Source organism: Athene cunicularia (genome assembly GCF_003259725.1).
Source record: "Athene cunicularia isolate RWA chromosome 4 unlocalized genomic scaffold, athCun1 chr4_part1, whole genome shotgun sequence".
In the NCBI taxonomy this organism is placed as follows: Eukaryota; Metazoa; Chordata; class Aves; order Strigiformes; family Strigidae; genus Athene; species Athene cunicularia.
Genome location: NW_020799098.1, coordinates 22,508,569 through 22,529,496, shown reverse-complemented (window position 1 = coordinate 22,529,496; position 20,928 = coordinate 22,508,569).

The window sequence follows — 20,928 nt, the reverse complement described above, 5'->3', positions numbered from 1 at the left end:
TCTATATCTTGAAAAAACAAATTTAATATCGTTACAAACATTTAAATACTTATTTTGATATATATTGACTTAATGTTAACAAATTGAGATGGGTTATTTATTGGGGTAACTCCTAGAATTATTACTTCTTTCCAAGAACACAAATATTACTTGGGGTAAGACCTTAACTACATCTTGCCTTTTCAAATTACTTCTATTAAAAACAAAATAAAATTAAAGAACAGGAACCTAGTAAATTTGTAAACTGTATGTAATAATATAGTCTATAGTATAGTCCTCCAAACCAATAAAGCAGAATTCTGAACAGTTTTAAATTAGCAAGAATTTAGTCTTCACCATACTACTAAACATAGAGTTAAGTATGAATCCATTGACTTATACTTCACGTTCAATCTTTGTAGTAGTATGTTTTTGGTGTGTGTGTGTGGGTGGAGGAAGCCACAGGACTAATAAAATGCCATTATGACTTTGTGGAGTAATGAATAATCAAGATTTTATTTTAGTTCTAAATCAGAAATAAGAAGAATGAAATAGTTTTATAAGAGTAAACATTTTTGTAAAAAAAACTTTCTTCAGTAAGTTCAACTGAAAGAATTACCTGCTTTGACTGTAAATTTTGCTTTTTTAAAAAAGAAAAAAAAATGCAGAACCATCTCCACAGTTTAAATTTTAAGACCCTGAACAAGTCAGCTGGTTTCAGTAAACTGTAAGAGAGACAAATCAACAATTTCTTTTTACCCTGGCAGTCATGGATATTAACTGAGTATCAAGAGGGAAAAATATCAATAAAGTAGAATAAAGAAAGCACATCAGCTGTAAATGTAAATACAGATGACAGCAGAAAATATAGATTATATTATATAAGAATATAAACTACAGTGGATTATGAAAAAAAAAATCCTTTTTTCTTTTTCATCAGAGTTGAAGAAAGAAATATCAGAGTTAAAAGATGGAAGATCCTAAATACAGGAACAATATTATATCTGTTAACTTATTAGGTTTACTTATTTATTTCAGTTTAGATCTTGCTTTGTACAACCCAAAAACTCTTTTATAGAATTGTGGGGTTCTGAATCTGAATCTGTAGGTATTCAAGCAATATGTAATTTCATACATGCAAAAACAAAAAACAACCCAGACAATATTCACAAACACATATTTATTAAAGTGAGAAAAAGAGAACAAGAATATGAACAAAAACAAAGAGTGAGGGAAGTAAGAAGGCAGGAAAGGAGGAAGGCAGGAGGGCCAGGAGGAAGGGAATGCAAAATGATTCCAGAGCTGCACATGTTACCAGGAGAAAATCTAATAAAAAGGATATACTGAAGAACAGAGAACTGAAGGTCCTAATACAGTTAAGGACTTTAAAAATGTGGAGAAAAAATTAATGCACTTATTTGGATCTGAAAGTCTTTAAATTTTTTTAGAAAGTTAAACCGAGGAGGTGCAAAGCTTTGACACATACATTTGAGAATTACCACAAAAAATATTAAATATATGATGAGGAATTTTTAACATATCGAGAACAGAGTTAGTGAGGAGTATAAAAAATACCGAGAAAGTGTAATGACTGTAGAAATAATGAAGTAAACTAGGGAGAACAGCTGAGCTCAATATGAAGGAAAAGATCATGATTGGAATCTGAAAATACTTGTACATAGTCAACACTGTACTTGAAATTAATTTACTGAGAATTAACTCTTCACAAATCAGTAAGCAAAAGAATATTTATATTAATGCTTGTGTAACATGAAAAAAATAACTTTACAGTGTATACATGAAAGAGAATAGAAAAATGTGTTTAAAATGAGCACTAAATCAGAGACCTACAGCCTAACAATGGAGTGCTTTCATTTCACACACTCTTTTTACAAAATAAGTGGGTTAAAAACAGCAGTCAATGCAAATCAGTGCAAAGCCTACTGTTTGCCAAATGAATGATACAGAAACTGTAATGATCTGATAATTTTGTGAACATTTTGAAGACTGTGAATGGTGAAGAGTGCCAGTGATAGCATTAATTCAGGGAAGTTTTTTTTAGAAACAGCGGTAAATGTTAAACAAAACTGAGTGTCAATGTAACTAAAATAAATAAATAAATGTTGCTGTTCTAAATTGTCAGTGGTCAGTAGTACAGTAGTTGAAGTGTTCAGAAAATGAATGTTAAGGTTGTTGAAATGAAAGCCCCATGAAAGGAAGCTAAACAGAAAAAAATCTCAGACTTTACAGACTTATAGGCAAAGAATATGCCAGTTTCCTTAGGGAAAAAAAACAAACAAACAAAAAAACCCCACAAACAAAAAAACCAAAAAACAACAACACCCCAACATAGTAAAGATACAGAGTTTTCAGGAGCAGTAGGGGAAATAAATTCTTCACGATTTAAAGAATGTTTATCACTTGGCTATATTATAAAGGAAAATAAGAAAAAAAAATAGTAGAAAGTGTGAAAGGAATAAAAAAATAATTAAAAAAAAGAGCACAGCAAAACCTAGAAGTCCCCAGCTGCACGTTCTTAGGAAATCGTTCTCTCTCAAAGTGGATGTCAAAGCAGGAACTTGCCAAAGTACGTGAAAATGCAATACTCAAGAGTGGGAAGGATGATACAGTGAATAAAGTTGAGATACATTCTCTGGTTCATTCCAGCAAGCAATAGAAAATAGAAAAGGAACACCCTCTCCCCAGATTAAATAAGTAAACCAGAAAATATCACACTTCCGTAGGGACAGACATCTAAAAGTTGTTGCTGTGCTTTTTGGATAAGTGGGAGACTGCAAAGTATACTAGTAAGTATACTATACCTGAAATATTCTTTAAAGAAATCTGAATCACAATGATACAGCCAGGTGAATTGGCCTTGGACTTTGTCTACACTCAACTACCAGGATCTCAGTCGTTGCTGGCTGCAAGCCATTGTAATTACATCACTGTAGAATTATGTATGACTGAATGAATGTCTGTTGTTTTCACTAAACATTTTACACCCAGCTAATTTAGTGAGCATAAATCTAAGCAGGGAGTTACAGGGTTTGATATATAACTATTATCATCTAGCATATTAGTGGAAAGTAGTTCAAAACATTTAAAAAATGTTATGTTAAACTGCTAAAGGAAGACAAGCACTTGAAAACTACCCAGTTTGAATTGATATTTTTATTATCAGAGGCATATAATATGTAATACTGATCGTATAAATGCAAAATGAAAGGGCAATCTCGGCTTTGAACAATCACTAAACAATTCAGAGAGGAAATTGCTGGGACAGAATAAGCTTTGCAAGATTTCATTGTGTCTGTTTTGTACCAGCAGGTATGTAAAAATGACCGGTTTCAGATATTAAATATTTTGGTGGTCTGAAAGAAGTTATTTGTATAATAGATTATTATCTTTCCTACATTGAAATCTTCACAGGCTGGTTTAAGTTTTCTCCTGGAACATTGCCATATAAAGCTCATGGTCAAGTCAAAGCACATGACATTTACAATTACATTATATGAGGTAGGAATGAGATAGTATTAAGCTTGCTCTACTTAAATAATCTTACATGTATCTGCTATCAAATTTAAGAAGATACTTTTATCAAATAAAGTATGGCATTATAGAATGGATAAATAGGTCTTCATTAATGAATAGCAGAAAAATGACAATATGTATGTTGGTGCAAGAAAAAAGGTAGCAATAATATTTATTGGGTCTTTTCATCCATCAGACATTGTTATTACTCTTGAAAGGAATGGAAAGAGTATATTCTAAGTGTCTGTATTTCAAGAACTATTAAAGAGAAAGATATGAATTCCCTAAACAACAGATTGTCAGAGACTAGGAAGATATTCTCTGAATGTATTACTAAATCTTCACTCATATTATATTTTCACATGCTTTCTTCACCAGCTTAAGATACTGAACAAAGAAATACTTTTCTATATCTCTTCCGGTACTTTTTTACTCTTTGTCTGAAGCATAGTTGCAAAAATGGTGTAGAAGTTGCAGAACTACCATTTATAATCTAGGTTAGATGTTAGTATAAACAGAGTAACTGCAGAAAAAGAAAATCCACCAAACATTAATGTAATCTGCCAAAGGTCAGTGGCAAAGCTGGGAGCAGAACACCATTTTCACACATTGAAAAGTAATCTTTAGTGATATTAACATAGTTCCTTTTATCATGTTAATATTAACAAGGGGTTTTTTTTTGCTACATTAGAATGTACAAAACCAAGTTGTAATATTATTTGCATGTACAAAGCTTCCTAAGTAATCCATGAGAGTCCATTTAATTAGCCACTAAATTACCATCAGAAGACTCAAGTAATTATCAGTTTTACAATGTTTCTAGGGAAAACTCTCATCTGATGCTCAGCAGATGTTATCGACTTAATTGTACTGACTTCACTGGAGTTAACACTAGTAGACACCAGAGAGATTCTCAGGTTATGAAAACATTTAAGTACCTCCTTAATTTTAAGCAAATGAGTAACCTTTTTGACTTTGTTATATCACATCCTTATAGGACTTCAGGTTGTTGTCATGATGGATATTAATGTCTTCTTGCATTCTGCAATCAGAAAACATGGACTTTGTCACTAATGTTAAGGGATGTAATAAGTGAAAGATCTGGCTTGGTGCTTGTTAGAAAACCTACACACACTGACACACTTGTCCCACAGGCACCCCACACTTGTGGATCTGCCCTCTAACTACTCGCACAGGCCTTCTCCCCACCTGATACTCCTGCCTGGACACAGGGTTTTCTCTTGCTGGCTTGTCTACCTTGAGGTTTGTAAGTGAATACACATGCATACCCACACTGGGGAAGAGACAGACACTCCCCTCCTAGCAGCCAGCACAAGGCTCATGGGCTGTGACCTGCAGTCCCACTTCAGGCAGATTACATACATGAAACAGAACCAAAATTTATATCTGACTACAGGTGCTGTCAGCAAACAGCTGGACAATACAATGTCATCTTTCTGAGAAATTTGAGCTTGTAATGTATTAATGTATTGATTTTATCTGCCTTTTTTTTTTTTTTCCTGTATGAAATTAATTCTGTGATTATGCTTGTCTTTGTTAAGAGTATCATCATCCATAACAACACAACAGAGAACAAGCTACATGACAAAAATATTTAGTAGTACACACTTACACCTTGGAATCAAAATATAAAGCAATTACCTTCATGTCAGAAAAAGTAACATATGGACTGACCTCCATACATCAACATTTTTCCACCTTCCACCAGCAACACATGTAGTTACAAATGCCTTTGAATCTTCAAATCTAGGAAACAGAGATATGGTTAAAATTTGAATTAAGAAGTTTAATTTGACCATTTCATCCACTTATTCATATTTCCCTGTCTTCACTCTGATCCAAAGCCTGGGAAGCAGTTCAGTGACTATTATTTGTTGCTGTTTTTTCATGTGGTAAACAATTATACAACCAGGAGCAGTCTGAGGAGTATCAAGAAGGACTACAGAGCCCTGGGAGAAGCAGTAATGGACTCTGGAATGTTGGTACTTTTGTCATCAATCCTCCTGGTCAAAGGGAAGGAATTTGAAAGGACCTGTCAAATTTGGTAAATCAACAATTGGTTATGGGACTGGTGTCACAGACAAGGGTTTGGCGACTTAGACCATTGGGACTCACTTTGAGAAACCTGGTCTACTGGGGGCTGATGGGGTCCATCTGTCAGAGAGGGAGAAGACCATCTTCAGCCATACGCTTTCCAAGCTGGTGAGGAGGGCTTTAAATTAAAGTTTCCAGGGGAGGGGAACCTCAATCCAAACGTGAAAAGGAAATTTACAGAAGGTGGAAGCAACAACAGATAACCTGAGGGGACTACAGAGAAATTGTCTGAGCAGCCAAGGATCTGGTTAGGAAAGCCAAAGCCCTGATACAATTAAATCTGGCCAGGGACATCAACAGCAACACGAAAAGCTTCTATATGTACATCAGTGATGAAAGGAAGACTAAGGAAACTGTGGGCCCTCTCTGGAAGTCAAAGGGAGAATTGGTCATGGATATGGAGAAGGCTGAGGTACTCAGTGAGGTTTTTGCCTCAATTTTCACCAGCAACTATCCAAGTCACAGAAGCCAGGGACTGGGAGATTGAAGATCCACCCACTATAGAAGAAGATCAGGTTTGAGACCATCTAAGGAACCTGAAGGTGCACAAGCGCATGGGATCTGATGAGATGCAACTGCAGGTCCTGAGGGAACTGGTGGAAGAAGTGGCTAAGCCACTACCCACCATATCTGAGAAAGTGTGGCAACTGATAAAGTTCCCATTGACTGGAAAAGGGGAAACACAACCCCCATTTTTAAAAAGGGAAAAAAGGAAGACCTGGGGAATTACAGGCCAGTCAGTCTCATATCTGTGCCCAGCAAGATCATGGAACAGATTCTCCTGGAAACTATGCTAGGGTATATGAAAAATAAGGAGGTGATTGATGAAAGACAACATGGCTTTACTAAGGGAAAATTGTACCTGACATACTTGGTGGCCATGTGCAATGGGGTTAAAGTGTTAGTGGATAAGGGAAGAGCGACTGAGGTCATCTACCTGGATTTGCGTAAAACATTTGACACTGTCCTACATTACATCCTTGTCTTTAAATTGGAGAGTCGTGGTTTTGATGGATGGACCACTCTGGGGATAAGGAATTGGTTGAATGGTCACACTCAAAGAGTAGTAGTTAATGGCTCGATGTTCAAGTGGAGATCAGTGATGAGTGGCATTCCTTGGGGGTTGCTGTTGGGATGGGTGCTGTTTAACCTCATGAAAATCAATAAGGCTAAGTGTAAGGACATGCAGCTTGTTCAGGGCAATCCCATGCATAAATACAGGCTGGGTGATGAGTGGACTGAGAGCGGGAAGGACTTAGAGGGTTTGGTGTGTGGAAAACTATCTATGAGCCAGCAATGTGCTCTTGTAGCCCAGAAAGCCAACTGTATCCTGGGATTCATCAGGAGAAGTGTGACTAGCAGGTCCAGGGAGATTATTCTGCCCCTCTACTCTGCTCTTGTGAGACCCCACCTGGAGTACTGTATTGAGCTCCTGGGCCCCTAATATAAGAAGGACATAGACCTACTTGAGTGGATCCAGAGGAGGGCCACAAAGATGATCAGGGGCTGTAGCACCTCCCCTATGAGGACAGGCTGAGACAGTTGGGGTTGTTCAGCCTAAATAAGAGAAGGCTCTAGCGGAAATCTTATAGCAGCCTTCCAGCGGGCCTACAGGAAAGATGGGGAGTGACTCTTGATCAAGGAGTGTTGTGATAAGACAAGGGGCAATGGTTTTAAACTGAAAGAGGGCAGATTTACACTAGCTAAAAGGAAGAAATTCTTTACTGTGAGTGTGGTGAGTCACTGGAACAGGCTGCCCAGAGAAGTTGTGTCTGCCCCCTCCCTGGCAGTGTTCAAGGTCAAGTTGGATGGGGCTTTGAGCAATATGATCTACTGGAAGGTGTCCCTGCCCATGGCAGGGGGGTTGGAACTAGATGACCTCTAAATTCCCTTCCAACCCAAACATTTCTATGATTCTATGAAACTCCAGAGAAATGATCCAGCTGACATCACACTGTTTTGGATGAAGCTGCGGTGGGCAGAGGAAGCAAGCAGCCGATTCAATGTGAATGATAGAGCAAGCTTCAAGTTTATTGAGAGAAATCACACCTTATATAAGCAGTCTACAATACACTACTTGCAACTCTATTGGATACATTCAAGAAACTACATTATAATGTCTCAGCCATTGGGTACATTCAAAAGATCACATTATAATACACCAGCCCCTTGTGGCATTTCTGGTATGCATAAACATCTTCCTAGCTGTAAACCTGCTTCTCTCCCAGGGCTGCTTTCCTCTGACCCCCAAGGTCATAATACGCCCCAACTTATCTCCTTGTTCTCACAACAGTCCTTGCTAGCACAACTGAGCCCTGGATCTCCATCCTTGTTTACATAACTGTACCCTGGGTTCTTTCCTTTGTTTACCTCAGGTGGCTGGGACTGACTTCTGCAGGGAGCTATGGCCGACCAGCTCCTGCAGGGAGCCATGGCCTTGCTCTCTGCAAGCCGTTCTCCAGCATGAAGCCACCTAACTATTCTGCTATATCATCAGTCTACTTCCCTGCTCTTGTTCAAATGCAACTTGTATAAATACTAGTTGTTCTTCCAATCCTCTCCTTAAAATCCTTACATTTCCTCTAAAAAATTAGCAACATCTAGGAAGTGTTACATGTTATAGAACCTGAAGATTCTGAAGGAGCTGGGGTGCTCACCAAGCCGCTTTCCATCATTTACCAGCAGTCCTGGCTGACTGGGGAGGTCCTGACAGATTGGAAATCGGCCAATGTGACACCCATATATAAAAAGGGTTGGAAGGATGATCTGGGAAATTACAGGCCTGTCAGCTTGACTTCAGTGCCCGGGAAACTGATGGAGCAGCTCATCCTGAGTACCATCACACAACCATATGATCAGGCCTAGTCAGTATGTATTTATGAAAGGCAGGTCCTGATTGACAAACCTGATCTTTGCCTAGCCACATTTCAATTCTAATGCCAAGACAAGCAAGTAAATACATGACAGATATTAAAAGTTTGGCAGCAACAAACTGTGTGCTTAGGTTTTATTTTGGGCTTCCTAATTATGGTCATTAGGAACACCTGCATAGGCTTGCAGATAAGGAGAGGCTGTATGTGAGAGGCCTTCCTTAAGTGTTAAGGTAGACACAAGTTTTTTGTCTGGTGATTAGTTGAGATGTAAACCACAGCTGTCAATAAGAGAGGATGGCAGTAAAAATTCAGACTCTGTACACTCAGCATCCAAATTTATATGCTATAACTAAAGAAGAAAAAGTTGATCAGACTTCTATGCCAGAAATAAATAGAAAAGATCAGGTCTATTCTGTGTATTGATAATTAGTGCAATGATACTGAAGACAGTAAGACCAAGTAAGCTACAAACTTGATGTACCTGATTTAGTGGAATGTGTCCCTGCCCATGACAGGGGGTTGGAACTTGATTAGCTCGAAGGTCTGTTCCAGCCCAAACCATTCTATGATTTTATGTACCATTTCATCAACTGATGCTAAGTTCTGCAGAGGTCAGAGCTCAGATACATGATCATTCCATCTATTGCTGCATTATATCATTGGATGTATCAGTTCATTCAGAGTTTATTTCAGAAGTCTTTCACTACCTGATTGCTTGTCATAGTACTGAACAGACAATTTTTGTAAATAATCTACATTTGTAAGGAACTGTGAGACATGTGCTTCCTGAAAAGTAGTTATTGTGGAAGACAACAGAATGAAAATAGAATAATGCAGAAAGTAGTATTTTTTTTTATTAAAATAAATAGAATACAATGTATAGATTAAATAAACAAGATCAATATTTAAGTTTCAGTCATGTTCTGCCACAGATGTTCCTCATTAGGAATGGTGAGCAATTTATAAATTATATATGTCTAGATAGATATGTGTATATATATGTGTGTGTATATATATGTGTGTGTATATATATGTGTGTGTATATATATATATATATATATATAAAGTTCTAAAGTACAAATTACAATTTTTGGAGTCATTGATAGATTTGTAATATTTTAAATAAAACAAAAATTCAAAGCATTAAATGCTCAATTTCTTCATTGTCTTTAAAAGTTTAGACAACATTAATACCTAATTCACAGAAGAGAAGTTAATAATGGAAATGATGACATTACATAAGTTCTGTGAGTAAAATATTAAGGGAAAATCCATGTTCAAAATCCATGTCCATGTTGTCTTCAAAGAAGAGGTAATATAGAAGAATAAGTCTCTGAATTCTCTAAATAACTTAAGCAGAACTGTGAAGAGAAGAAAAAGAATGTACCATACCACAAAATTTCATTAAATCCTACTAATTTTATTTGTCCCTTAAATCAGAAATTATAAAATGCTATCAAGAAGTGAAAGAGTCAAGTTTCCTTCCTCGTCTATCAGTTTGAAAAGAACATCAGCCTCTGGATACTTGCTTTGTTTTTGTTTTCCCAGATGATACACTTAACTCTATATTATGTCAAAGGAAGCATAAGGATCTGCTCAGCAGACACCAGAGTTTTAAAGACCCAGAAATTGTACATAAAGTTTGAAAAGGTTTTTCCCACCATTTCTCATTTATTCCATTTCTCCCAATCCTAAACAATTTAGATGTTTCAAATTAGTGTTTTCAAGTGGAAACTGATCAGACCAACATACTCTACCATATTTAAATTCCAGACCTGGTTCTCCAAATGTCTATATTACAAGTACTTGCATTCATCTTCCTGATGCATTTTACTTAAAAGAGAGTAAACATGAAAGTAAAATTAATCAAGTGCAACAGTATTTCTCTAATTTGGCCCTTAGAGAACATGTTATTCAGTCTAAAAGTGCATAGAACACTAAATAGACAATAATGTAAATAATAGTATTCCTTTATGTGATAGATTTTGAAAAAATGAAGATGTAAGAACTTTCAGTCTAGAGCATGCTCTGAGGTAAACTGCATCTGCAAAAACTCTTTCCTCTTTGCACAGAATATTCAAACTGTTAAAAGGAAACAGTCCTTTCTTCTCACAGGATAATTTAATTGCATGTATGAAGTGGTGGGGTTTCAGCAGAAGAGATTAACAGCTCATTTCCAGTACAACTGGAGAACAGAAGGCAGCTAGACAATGCGAAATGTAATTGATTTTGTAAATGTAGAAAATTTAACCAGGTTTTTCCATATTTTGAATAAACTCCTCTTAATGTAGGGAAAGATAAAATATCTGCTTCCTCTCCCATCTCCCTGTCTGATGAACTTGGCCCTTTGTTTTCCTTGCTCTTATAACAAGTTTTCATATTGATATCAGATTTTTTTTTTTTTAATTTCTATTTAAGTAAAACGTTGTTACAAACATATTTTTTTTCCTGTTTCAGCTTACCACTGAAAAATAGGTATTATTTCCACCTCAGTTGGATGTAAAAAATAAGTAGACCATATTTCTTACATTTTTGCAGATTTTTAACATCATCTACATTTTCAACTTCATTTTTTTTTTTTTTTTTTTTTTTTTTACACTTTCTTGTTATCCTAAGTATATATTTTATTGATTCATATATTATCTGAAACATTTTCTAACTAATTTGCATGAGGTGTCCATCAGGGGGCACTGAGAGAGCACACAGCTCCTCAGCTCATTCTGCCCAGAATATAATGTGTCATCTGTTTGGCCATACTACTTTCAGATCCCCTTAAGTGTCTTATGCTTGAAGCTACAAATCAATCTTGTAAGCATTGAGGGTGTGCACAGATCCCTGAAGGTAGGTTTTCAGAGACACAGTCAATGCCTACTTCAGCAACTTGGATTTACAGTAAATTTAAGCCTAAAGGCATGCAGTGCAGAAGTAAACAGAACAGCATAAGCCAATAATACACTAGAACAATAGCAATAATATAATTACTGTTTTTTTTCTGGATAGCAATATGTGTTAGAAAACAGGTTCTAGACTAGAGCCCTTATTTCTTACCTGTAGCATTCTGAATATTCTTTTTGCTTTTCATGACTTTCATATCCAAATCAAATATCCTCAAATGAATTCATTTGGACTTCAATACACTCAAATAAAACTGGTGAAATTTTCTGAGATCTAGAATAAAATAAAGAAGAGTCATCCCATAAGATGTTCTGTTTGCCGGAACAGATGTTTGATATTATGTCTTCACCCCAAAATATTTATCTAAATTATGGATGTAGTTTTTCAGAGAAAAATACAGGTGTTTTAAACAGATCAAAGACATTTAATGAGAAGCAGACTTTCAATGTATGCAATACTTTACAAGATGTTTGATTTTATTCATATATTTATTTTGTTAGCTTCATGCCTGGCATTTTTGTTAACATTTTACATGTAATGAGTACTGTCTTTGTTCCTGTTGAGAATGATAGAGAATAGTATATCAAATGTCTATTTGAAAGAAGGAAAAAATATGCCAAGAACTTGTGAGCTTAACTGTTAAATAAAAACTCTAAGGAGAAAAATTCTCAGACTTCTGAAATGATTGTATAGAAGCTTACATTACTTCACTGAAATGAATATCCATTACTTGTCATCATGCTTTCTGAGTATCTGTGAAAATGCACTTTAAGTGGGTTCTCTGATATAACACATCCCACTAACAATTGGTAGAAAACTTGGAAATTTATAACAAACAGGTCTAAGAAACCAAATCTCAGAAAAGCCTTAGGTTTTGCAAACAAAGCTGGAGGCTTTGTCTTGAGGTAGCAGCATGCTTTTCTGAGCTTACTGTAAACTGGCTGATCATCCACAGGAAAACTTAGTCCGTTATGGGACTGTCAAGAAAAAAATTCTATTTTTCTTGTGATTTTCCTTTTAAAACTGTGATAAGGAACACAGTGACCAAATCTTTTCATTTGTTTAAAGGTACACACAACTTGATAGTTCATTAATTTCATTCACTTTTATTCCTGGCTATTGTCCTGGTTTTATATGAGAACACTGGATTTAAAATTGTTGATATAAACGTCCCTAACAAGAAAAATTGAATCCATATATATTTTAAATAAATAATTTTGTTTGTTTGTTGTTTTGACTTTTGTTGTTGTTGGTTGTTTTTTGTTGTTGTTGTTTTTGTTTGTTTGTTTGTTTGTTTTATAATATGTATTATTAAGGATATTAAAAAGTGCATTACCAGGAAATATTAACTGTACTGAAAAATAAACTGTGGTTAGTACTTCTTTTTTAATATTCATGCATGTGAAATGAAAGTATTTACTTCCTTCTCAAATTCACAGAATTGTGTATGCATGAAGATGCTATACCATCTCCAAGGACATTCATTTGTGAATGAATAAAAATAGTAAAGAGGAAATATGTAAAAAGAATGAAGAATATGGCTGATCTCCGGAGGTACTTCCTACTTTAATCTTCAGCTATAAACATGATTTTTGTGATAATTACCTGTATGAAGCAAAGACAACGTATAACTCCTTCATTCTTAAAATCATAATTCATAAAATCTTATACAGATTTTATATTTTTCAGATTAAAATATAGTATTTTAATATGTAAAAAATGTTTTGCAAAAATGTTTTTCAGGAGCCTGAAAAAAAATTTTCATCTCTGAATTCCTCTTTCCATAGAGATTAAACATCAAGAACACAGAGATAAAATTTGGTGCTTAGCTTGTGATTTTAATAAAGCCATAATATACAAAATAATTTTTCACCACATATGCACTTGGATGCACTTGATTGATTAGGATGAATCATCCTTTGAAGGCATCCATCTTTTTTTATTAGCCATGAAGGGAGTAGAGATTCATCACACTTAGCATTAGTATTCTAAAAATTAAGGAGATAATGAAATCTGTTTATGCTGTTTTCCTCTATTGTCTCTGCTGAGATTATTCATGTCATCTATTTTAGATACATTCCTGAGTAGACATGATTGTCTTTTCTTATTATGCAATTCTGTGCATGAATCCTAGAGAAAAATAGATTTCTAACTGAAGTAATGCACATCAGATAGCACACATGTCACCTAACATTCAGTTATATATCTGGTGTAATCTAGTTGCCCATATTTTCTCCATAGCTAACGGGCAAAGCTAGTTACACTTCTTGGTAAAATTCATCCAGTCTTTTGTAGATAGCTATTTTGAGCTTGGATATGTTATCTTTACTGCATTTCTTGTTGCCAACAAACATAACCAAGCAATCAGCTTTAAGTATATAACTAGAGTTATGTGAGCTAATTAATATTCCAGACTGTTAAATTTTAGACAAGTGAGACAAATTCCAATGCAAGATAAAACAATCTTAGGACACAGTAACTGTAACATAGAACTAATTAAAATAAAACAAAACAAATTCTATTCATTTTTACCATTAAAAAAAAAAAAATGCAGATAAACCCCATTTCTATATGCTATTGAATTTAGAGCTTTACATCTTAACAAACAGCAATGTTGATAATGCCTCTCCATTTCAATATTTTAAAATGTTATATTCAAATAGCATATTTTTATCTTTATGTATTATTGCACCAATTAAAATCTTGTTTTAAAAAAATCTATTTGTTACTGTTAAATCCAGAAAAAAAAAATACTATTTACTTATTATAGTGTAAAAATCCCACTATTTTAGTTTTGGATATTATCATACCTGACTTTGAATATATTGATGTACTTTAATACTCTACATTACAGCCTAATCTGAAAGCATCTGGAAACAAACTGTAGCATATAATTAAATATAACAATTAGTTGAAATGTGTTATAACATAGGATTTGCCTTAGTAAGGTAGTTAATTGCTTCATTTAGTCCAGGATCTTGTTCCTAGGTATGGGTACCAGTGCTTCTTAGCTGAAAGGAAGGCCTGGGTATGTGAAGAAGATATTCAGTACATGAAAGTGAAAATAACAGTGCCTCATCTCACTTTTTCTTTTGATACCAATAATTTTCTTTTGCCTTTTATAATTTTGATAAACAATGAAGCCAAATGTAAAATTCACACTTCTCTCTCATCGCTTGTCACCAGATTCTTGCTTCAGATAGTTGGACATTAACTTGACTCAGCATATGCCACATACACTCCCTTTTTCTCTGGGGATTGTGCAGATGACTCTCACAGCAGCAACCAGAGTGGGGTATGTATTTTTTTGAATACATGGGTCCAACACTGCAATGAAACGCTTGTAGCAACTAGCAAGAGAGTTACTGAACTAGCACATGTTTGGCCTTAAAATGGGGTGTGGTGTTTTTTATTGTTATTGTTTGGCTTGTTGGGATTATTTTTTAATATTTTTAAATTTGATAGTTGTACTGCATTTATACGATGCTTCATATGGACTGTCACATTTGAGAAAACTTACACTATATCTGAAGCATTGCTTTCTAACTTCCATGCCCTGTACAGATGTCATAGGAGTAGCAGATTAGCATGGCATTCCATATTATTCCATAACAGCAAACTTTATAATATACAGTGATTTATGGGGAGCCCTAACTCTTGTCTGTGCTGAAGACACTTCCAGTTGGGCTTTGAACATGACTTTTTTACTGTGATCCAAAGGGAGAAAGTCTTTTACCAAGGCTAAAATACTGATTACCATAATGTCTCTGTCACAGCAGCAGCTTCCAATTAGTCCACCCATAAAACTAAGTATTTAAGGGGAAATCATTTATATTACTCACAGATATTGGAGCTTCCAGAGAAATAACAGAGAGTTCATGGGAAGGCTCAGATTAAAAAAGATGGTTAACAACTTGCTGCACAGAATAACTACTCTATCTGGAAGTCTGAAGTTTTGGAATGGCAGTAAGTGGCATAAATTCAAAGAGCTCTAAACACTTCCAGACACCTGAAACTCCTTTCCCTAACTTAACAATATTTTGGCTTCAAAATGTGACATGGGGTCTTTTTAAAAGACAGATGACAAAGAATGTTGCACTGGCAGTGCTTCCAGAAACAAGATCTTTAAACTTTATTGTTTCTACAAACACATTTCTAGTTCATGACCCTCTCATGGTCATAAACAATTGATGCTAGCTTTTGTGGGTGTGTTTTCCTAAATTAAGGGAAATAAATGGACCAACCTCTATTGTATCTTGCTATTATTTTTTATCAATTGATCATTTGATTTCTTATGAAATATTGTACATTTCCAAAAAGGAGATCGAAGAACATATATAGCAGGAACAGTAGGGTTCAAGCTGCCTTATCACAGACAGAAAGTAGGCATTAGGCACTAAGCGGTCCCACTTCCACAGTAACATTTTATTTTCCTCTTTCTTCTATGCAAATATTTCAGAATACTATGGTGCATATCACTTGCTCATTCACCTTGATGGTGCATTTATCTATGTGTAAAAGGTAAATATGATTACTACCATTCAAGTGAAAAAAGAGCTAGTTTAGGGTTTTTAAGGGGTTTTTTAAGTTAAAGTAGGATCCTTACCAAACTGTTGTGCAGCATTGCCAAAAAGTTAAAGTTGTAGTTGACAAACTTCTCCTTATTTAAATTGCTAAGTAAAGACGGAAGAAAAGTATCTAGGTAGAAGTTTTGTATAGAATTCTGATATATTCTTATGCTATTTCAAGTATAAAGATAACCATGCCTAGGAACGGCTGAAATACAGATTTTTCTATGACAGGTATAGTGCTGGTGAGGAGGCTGGGGAAGAAGACTTTTTTTTCTTTTAAGGAACTTTTTTTGTATTTTGACAGGAAATATTCCACTGGAACATCTAAATAGTCAGAAACAATTCATTTTGACAAAAATGCTAATAGAAAGAGATAGTTCTACTTCCTTATATTATAATAGGAATATTTGATAAATACGGTTGACTTCCACTTAATTAGACTATTTTTTACTTCACAGTATCCATGACCTACTTCTATTTATTTAAAATTTTTATATTACATTGTACCTTTGAAATACTTTATTTGTATATTTTCATTTTCAGGAAAATATTTAAATATTTTCTTCCTAATAAATGTATGAAAATTTAGAATTCTCAGGATCAACTGTGATCAAACTTCGTTTTTCTTCAGATTGCAGTGTTTGTGTGTAGGTGTAAGTCACTGCTGAAATTTACTACTGAAATTTGAAGCTCGGGGTCTCCTATGTCTGGGTGCTAGCAACTATGAAGGGCAAGGGTCTTATGTCAGATGCTTGAAGGACAGAATGACTATCTAAGGTCAGCTACAGGGAGGATTCATACAGCATGCATAATTCTATATCCCAGTGGAAAATTTCTGTCCTGGTTAGCCAGAGGGAAAGAACAGGACTGAGCCATCCATGTTATTCATATTTATAAGAGTTCTGTGTGCTTCTGCCCATGTTAGTCTTTGTGGCCAGCCACATGTCTGTTTGTTTGGTTATTTTCTTACTGTGGGCATGCTTGTGTGTCCACCTATCAGGAAATACAAGTCCACTCTTACCACTAGGAAGACCTGGGGACACAGAGCTGCAGAAGCCTTTCCTCTGTCAGACTAGGTTTAGTAACCCTTAACAATGTTGAAATTCCGATTGGTGTGACATAATGTACAGCAGTGCCGACTATATTTATCATATAAGTGACACATGTCTTTACAGTAATATTTCTGTTATATACATGATTTAAGACACTACAATCTCTCAACCATCCAATTTATTGCCAGACAGTGTCAGATGCCTGGATAAAAACTTCCATTCTCTCATTCCTTTGCATGATCAACTTACCTTTTTCAGATCTTAGTAAATCTAAAGGAGAAAAAGAGCAAAAGGGAATAAAAGACAACCATGCTGAGAACGTCAACTGTATGACATAAGCATATGGAATAAAATGACAATCTCATGGGACCATGATCTTTTGTCCAGCCTGCTGGAGAACATGGCAGATTATTTTCCCCTCAAGGCATCACTTTCTTTCTACAATATTGGATGATGTAATTGGCAACAATGGGATGACTTCATAATATTTTAAATTAAAATTTGGCATACACACAGAGACACATACATATATACATAGATATATAGGTATGTATATACAGCAACCAATTTTTTTCTCAACTCTCTGCTCACGGTCATCTAAAGAACTTTAGGTAAAGTGTTTGTTCCCATTTCATATCTTCTTATTACAAGGAATTATTGCTGTAAAATGCAACAGGTATAATAACTCATCACATTTTATATTCAAATTAAAAAGTCAAAATAAGAAATTCACAGAGCAAAAGTACTGCATATATTATGCCATTGATATGAATTTCTAAATATTTTAATGTTGAATTCTCAATTAAGTTTTGTAGTTCTGATTAATAGGTACATAGTGATTAGTGTTCACTGGAAAAGAAAACAAAAATTTATTAGATAGGTTTTTTGTGAGAACTATGATTTCATTCAGCTTCATGAATCTGACTTAGTCACATGTTTCTAAATTCATTTATAGGCTTTAGTTATTACTTGCTTAGAAATTACATGCTTACAGATGCTTAAGTGGCAGCTTATATATCACATATCTTAAAATATTTACATGGCATTGAACTGTGATAATTAAGGAGCTATGGCTCCTTTAATCTCTTTTGAATTTTCACCCTTTACTGTTTGGTTAGGAAAAAGTTTCTTTCTAATACATTTCACAAGTTAACAGCTGGAGATACGTAGTGGGTTTGCTCAAAATACAGTTTCCTTTCGAGAAGTGTAAAATAGTACCTTCTTACTGTGTGGTTCAGCTCTCTGTGCATAAGATGTTGTGTACCTCCATTATTGCCTTCTATTTGATCTATTTATAATGATTTTGTCTTTTTCAAAAACCTTTGAGTTTCTGGTACTAATGTGCTAATGTGGTAGGCAAGTTTTAAAGAAAATATGTATTCCAAATATTTTACAAGTTAAAATTACTGATTAATATTGGTTTAAATTATGCTGTTCATAGAATTAAAGGAAATGGATTGTGCATTATCAGCGAAGATATTTAACTAAGAGGCAATTTCATTTCTCTTTGTCAGTATATGAGGGAAGTCTGGTAGATTTAGAGCTCAGTTCTGTCTTTTCTCCTATAGTTGAGGAGAGTGCAGAAGTACCTAGATAGTTTTTAATCCAATCCATGTTTTAGTTTAGAAATTACTCAGTATGAAGACCATAGGCTTTTTCATACTTTGATATTTCCAGACTCTGCTACTTCTGACACTAGTTTACCATCTTTTTCTTTGTGTTCAAGCAACATTTCTCTTTTCACAGAACCATCAAGGTGAGAAAAGACCTTGAAGATCATCTAGTCCAACCATTAAGCTAACACTGACAGTTCCCAACTACACCATATCCCTCAGCGCTATGTCAACCCAACTCTTAAACAACTCCAGGGATAGGGACTCCACCACCGCCCTGGACAGCCCATTCCAGCTCCTAACAACCTGTTCTGTAAAGAAATGCTTCCTAATATTCAGTCTAAAACTTCACTGGTACAAGTTGAGGCCATTCCCTCTTGTCCTGTTGCTTACTACTTGGTTAAAGAGACTCATCCCCAGCTCTCTGCACCCTCCTTTCAGGGAGCTGTAGAGGGCGATGAGGTCTCCCCTCAGACTCCTCTTCTCCAGACTAAACACCCCCAGTTCCCTCAGCCGCTCCCCGTACGACCTGTGCTCCAGAGCCTGCACCAGCTCCGTTGCCCTTCTCTGGACACGCTCGAGTCATTCAATGTCCTTTTTGTAGTGAGGGGCCCAAAACTGAACACAGGAATTGAGGTGCGGCCTCACCAGTGCCGAGGACAGGGGTCAGATCCCTTCCCTGTCCCTGCTGGCCACGCTATTGCTGACACAAGCCAGGATGCCATTGGCCTTCTTGGCCCCCTGGGCACACTGCTGGCTCCTGTTCAGCCGGCTGTCAATCAACACCCCCAGGTCCCTCTCTGACTGGCAGCTCTCCAGCCACTCCTCCCCAAGCCTGTAGCGCTGCTGGGGGTTGTTGTGGCCCAAGGGCAGCCCCCGGCATTTGCCCTCATTGAAACTCCTCCAGTTGGGCTCAGCCCATGGCTCCAGCCTGTCCAGGTCTCTCTGCAGAGCCTCCCTGCCCTCGAGCAGATCAACACTCCCACCCAACTGGGTGTCATCTGCAAACTGACTGAGGGTGCACTCCATCCCCTCGTCTAGATCATCAATAAAGCTGTGAAACAGGAGTGGGCCCAAACTGAGCCCTGGGGGACACCACTCGTGACCGGCTGCCAACTGGATTTAACTCTGTTCACCACAACTCTTTGGGCCCGGCCATCCAGACAGTTTTTTATCCTGCAAAGCCTGTGCCCATCCAAGCCATAAGCAGCCAGTTTCACCAGTAGTGTGCCATTTGTTCTCTACAAAGTACATGGAGAAGCAGAATTCTAAGATACCTCAAAATTATTAGAGAAAATAACATAAGCAGCCATCTCAATTATGCCATCATTAAACAGAACACTACTTAGTTTTCAGTGCTGGAGCTGATGAAAAATTATCTTGTCTATCACCTTTTGTCAAGCAAGAATCTAGGATTAAGTCCTTAACACATGTACTATAATGCATGCAAACAATTACTCCTTTATCAAGAATTCATCCTAAGAAACCTCAAAACTGATGTCCAACCAGGAATTAGATTTTTCTTAAAAGTTCATTAGCTGCGTATCTTTAAATTGTCTTTTTACATCTCATAATAAATGACATGAAGGACAAAATCTTAACTGGGAACCATATTTTCAGGTACTTAATATAGATAAAGGAAAGTGCATAGTGGAGTTGTCCCTAAAGGACTATTATTAGGATTCTTTTTGGTGGAGAGTTTTGATTTTATATCTGTTTGTGTAGCTACAAACTTGTCTTTCTCCAGGGAAAATGGTGCTTGTGATTTTTTTTTCATGATTCAATCAGTGATTTCCAACTATATGCTTGTTCTTTGAGAAGAAGGGTGGCAGATTCACTGCTAGGGCTGTTGTCATTGTGGATTGTTGTCTGGTTTTGCTATTTGGATGTTAAATTGCCCTTGAAATGAAAGTACTTTGTTGACAGCAGACCTGTACCTGCTGCTCTAGAATTTTCTTTAAAGCCCCACCTACCCACAAAAAAAAATAATAAAAAAAAAAATAATCTTTGTGCGTTTCCTTGTCATGATTAAGAAAGAACAAAAAGCTCTTAATTGCAGATCCTTTGGGAAGCATCAAGATTAAGATATTTTGTGGCTTTATAATGCTTCTCACTTGAAAATAAATTAACTCTCAAAGTGAGAAAAAAAGACAAATAAAAATGTCAAAATGTTAAAGTGAATTTTGAACAGTAGATAGAAGAAACAAGAAGTAACTGAAAATAACAGAAGGTACTAATATATGTATGTTTATATTTATTTAAAAGAATTAAAAAGAAATAAAAAAGAATATTTTCT